The sequence below is a fragment of the Triticum urartu genome, chromosome 7 (assembly GCF_003073215.2).
Source record: "Triticum urartu cultivar G1812 chromosome 7, Tu2.1, whole genome shotgun sequence".
NCBI lineage: Eukaryota > Viridiplantae > Streptophyta > Magnoliopsida > Poales > Poaceae > Triticum > Triticum urartu.
Window position 1 is genome coordinate 530,331,145 of NC_053028.1, and position 4,786 is coordinate 530,335,930.

A 4,786-nucleotide genomic window follows, 5' to 3' on the forward strand; every position below is an offset into this window, starting at 1 on the left:
GCTATGTTACCGCTTTGCTCCGCCCCTCTTATAGCGTTGTTATTTGCAGGTGAAGATTGGAGTTTGTTCCTTGTTGGAACATGATTATTGTTGGGATATCATTATTATATCTTGCTTATTTTAATGCACCTATATACTCGGTAAAGGGTGGAAGGCTCGGCCTCATGCCTGGTGTTTTGTTCCACTCTTGCCGCCCTAGTTTCCGTCATACCGGTGTTATGTTCCTTGATTTTGCGTTCCTTACGCGGTTGGGTTATAATGGGAACCCCTTGACAGTTCACCTTGAATAAAACTCCTCCAGCAAGGCCCAACATTGGTTTTACCTTTTGCCACCTAGACTTTTTCCCTTGGGTTCCGCGGACTCAAGGGTCATCTTTATTTTAAACCCCTGGGCCAGTGCTCCTCTGAGTGTTGGTCCAACCTGTCAGCTGCCGGTGGCCACCAGGGGCAACTCTGGGCTGGCCTACCGGAACCTTGGACAATCCGGTGTGCCCTGAGAACGAGATATGCGCAGATCCTATCGGGATTTGTTGGCACATTCGGGTGGCTTTGCTGGTCTTGTTTTACCATTGTCGAGATGTCTTGTAACCGGGATTCCGAGTCTGATCGGGCCGTCCTGGGAGAAGGAATATCCTTCATTGACCGTGAGAGCTTGTGATGGGCTAAGTTGGGACACCCATGCAGGGATTTGAACTTTTGAAAGCCGTGCCCGCGGTTATGGGCAGATGTGAATTTGTTAATGTCCAGTTGTAGAAAACCTGAAACTTAACTTAATTAAAATGGATCAACAGCGTGTGTAGCCGTGATGGTCTCTTTTCGGCGGAGTCCGGGAAGAGAACACGGTCTCGGGTTATGCTTGAACGTAAGTAGTTCTAGGATCACTTCTTGATCATAGATTCTCGACCGTGCTTTGGCCTTCTCTTCTCGCTCTCATTTGCGTATGTTAGCCACCATATATGCTAGTTCTTGCTGCAGCTCCACCTCATACCTTTTACCTACCCATAAGCTTAAATAGTCTTAATCGTGAGGGTGTGAGATTGCTGAGTCCCCGTGACTCACATATTACTTCCAAAACCAGATGCAGGTGCCGATGATACCATTCCAGGAGATGCGACTGAACTCAAGTGGGAGTTCGATGAGGACTAAGGACGATACTACGTTTCCTTTCCAAACGATCAGTAGTGGAGCCCAGTTGGGGCAATCGGGGATCTTATGCATTTGGGGTTGTCTTTATTTTGGTTCCATAGTCGGGCCTTGATTGTATCTGGATGATTGTAATGCTATATTTATGTATTGTGTGAAGTGGCGATTCTAAGCCAACTATGTACCTCTTTCTTATTCAGTACATGGGATGTGTAAAGATTACCCCTCTTGCGACATTTCCTACAATGCGGTTATGCCTCTAAGTTGTGCTCCAACACGTGGGAGATATAGCCGCATCCTGGGTGTTACAGCTGCCCTCGAAAGGGATCAAACAAACCCGACAAGAATCATAAAGTGACATCTCCTTATGCTCATCATATAAATAAAACTCCACCATAGGTGGTGAGCTCCTAGAATGGAAATGAAAGTTTTGCACAAAGATATTTGTGAGTAAGAGATACTGATCGTGTTGGTCGTGGAGAAAAGCGGTGAGGCCTGCATTCTCAGCCAATTCATAAAAATCTTCATAAATCCCGGCTGCTCTCAAGAAATCATCGGAAGGCCATTCACACGACCGAACCTCCGCAGTGCGAGGCAGATTATATTTGGGCTTCCGTGCCTTTTCCTTCGAGCTTCGGCTCGATGAGCCCCTCAAAAGTCTCTTCATTATTTTTTCAAAAATTCTGAAATTTTTAGTAACTTCAAAATAAAAGTGAACCAAACTCAATAATATTGATAGCAACTACTCCTACAAGTGCCTAGGGCCTATATCATGCATCAAAACTACTTTTGACCATATAAATTTGACATGCAAGCTCAAGAACAGGGTCACCTAAGCAGCAAAAATTTGCAATGAATAAAGCACTAGAACAAAAACTAATTGGACCAATGGAGGAGTCACAAACCAAGGAACAATCTCCCCAAGCAGTTTTGTGAGAGGTGCTTTGAGCAAGGAGATCAAAAATGGCAGCAAAATGAGCTTGGACTCGGGTTTGAGCTGGATATTCGTGTTTGTGGGAGGAAGGAGTGTATGGGTGAAAGGATAAGTGGAGGAGGGCCACCGTGGGCCCATGAGGCAGGGGGCGCGCCTAGGGGGGTAGGGCGCGCCCTCCACCCTCGTGGCCAGGTGGATGACCCCCCTTCTATGTTCTCAGTGCCAAATATTCTCAAATATTCTAGAAAAATCATATTTAAATTTCAGGGCATTTGGAGAACTTTTATTTTCGGGGTATTTTTATATTGCACGGATAAATCAGATAACAGACAGAAAAATACTATTTTTACTTTATTTAATATAAATAACAGAAAGTAAGAGGAGGGTACAGAAGGTTGTGCCTTCTAGTTTAATCCATCTTATGCTCATCAAAAGGAATCCACTAACAAGGTTGATCAAGTCTTGTTAACGAACTCATTCCGAATAACATGGAACCGGAGAAATTTCAAATAACACTATGTTACCTCAACGGGGATATGCACATCCCCAATAATAAGAATATCATATTTCTTCTTGACAGTAGGAAGAGGAAATTCAAAACCTCCAAATATAATCGATGGAATTTTTCCCATAGAGTTGATACTATGAACTTGAGGTTGTTTCCTCGGAAAGTGTACCGTATTCTCATTACCATTAACATGAAAAGTGACATTGCCTTTAGTGCAATCAATAACAGCCCCTGCAGTATTCAAAAAGGGTCTTCCAAGAATAATAGACATACTATCGTCCTTGGGAATATCAAGAATAACAAAGTCCGTTAAAATAGTAACATTTGCAACTACAACAGGCACATCCTCACAAATACCGACATGTATAGTAGTTGATTTATCAGCCATTTGCAAAGATATTTCAGTAGGTGTCAACTTATTCAAATCAAGTCTATGATATAAAGAGAGAGGCATAACACTAACACCGGCTCCAAGATCACATAAAGCAGTTGTGACATAGTTTCTTTTAATGGAGCATGGTATAGTTGGTACACCGGGATCTCCAAGTTTCTTTGGTATTCCACCCTTAAAAGTATAATTAGCAAGCATGGTGGAAATTTCAGCTTCCGGTATCTTTGTTTTATTTGTAATAATATCTTTCATGTACTTAGCATAAGGATTGGTTTTGAGCATATCAGTCAATCGCATACGCAAAAAGATAGGTCTAATCATTTCAGCAAAGCGCTCAAAATCCTCATCATCCTTTTTCTTGGATGGTTTGGGAGGAAAAGGCATGGGTTTCTGAACCGAAGGCTCTCTTTCCTTATCATGTTTCCTAGCAACAAAGTCTTTCTTATCATAACGTTGATTCTTTGATTGTGGGTCATCAAGATCAACAGCAGGTTCAGTTTCTATATCATTATCATTGCTAGGTTGAGCATCATCATGAACATTATTATTAGCATTATCACCAGTTTCAGGTTCATTACCAAATTGTGTTTCAGCATCAAAAATAGAAATGTCATTTGGATTCTCAGGTGTTTCAGTAATAGGTTCACTAGAAGCATGTGAATTCCTATCATTTTTCTTTTTCTTCCTATTAGAAGGACTAGGTGCATCTATATTATTTCTCTGAGAATCTTGCTCAATTCTCTTAGGGTGGCCTTCAGGATACAAAGGTTCCTGAGTCATTCTACCACCTCTAGTCATAACTCTAACAACATTATCATTATTCTTGCTATTCAATTCATTGAGCAAATCATTTTGAGCTTTAAGTACTTGTTCTACTTGAGTGGTAACCATAGAAGCATGTTTACTAATAAGTTTAAGTTCACCTTTGACATTAGCCATATAATCACCCAAGTGTTCAAGCATATTTGAATTGTATTTCAATTTTCTAACAAAATAAGCATTAAAATCTTCTTGCTTAGCCATAAATTTATCAAACTCATCTAAGCATGGACTAGCAAACTTAGTAAATGGGATTTCAGCTTTGTCATATCTATAGAGAGAATTTACCTTTCCTACCTGTGTCGGGTTATCAAGACCATGAGTTTCTTCAATAGGAGATGGATTTGGATCATATGTTTCTTCAACAGGCGGTAAATTAAGACCGTGTATTTCTTCAATAGGAGGTAAATTCTTAACATCTTCAGCTTTAATACCTTTTTCTTTCATAGATTTCTTTGCCTCTTGCATATCTTCAGGACTGAGAAATAGAACACCTCTTTTCTTCGGAGTTGGTTTAGGAATAGGCTCAGGAGCTGGCTCAGGAAGTGTCCAATTATTTTCATTTGTCAACATATTATTCAATAGAATTTCAGCTTCATCCGGTGTTCTTTCCTTGAAAATAGAACCCACACAACTATCTAGGTAATCTCTAGAGGCATCGGTTAGTCCATTATAAAAGATATCAAGTATTTCATTTTTCTTAAGAGGATGATCAGGCAAAGCATTAAGTAATTGGAGAAGCCTCCCCCAAGCTTGTGGGAGACTCTCTTCTTCAACTTGCACAAAATTATATATATCCCTTAAAGCAGCTTGTTTCTTATGAGCAGGGAAATATTTAGCAGAGAAGTAATAAATCATATCCTGGGGACTACACACACAACCAGGATCAAGAGAATTAAACCATATCTTAGCATCACCCTTTAATGAGAACGGAAATATTTTAAGGATATAAAAGTAGCGAGTTCTCTCATCATTAGTGAACAGGGTGGCT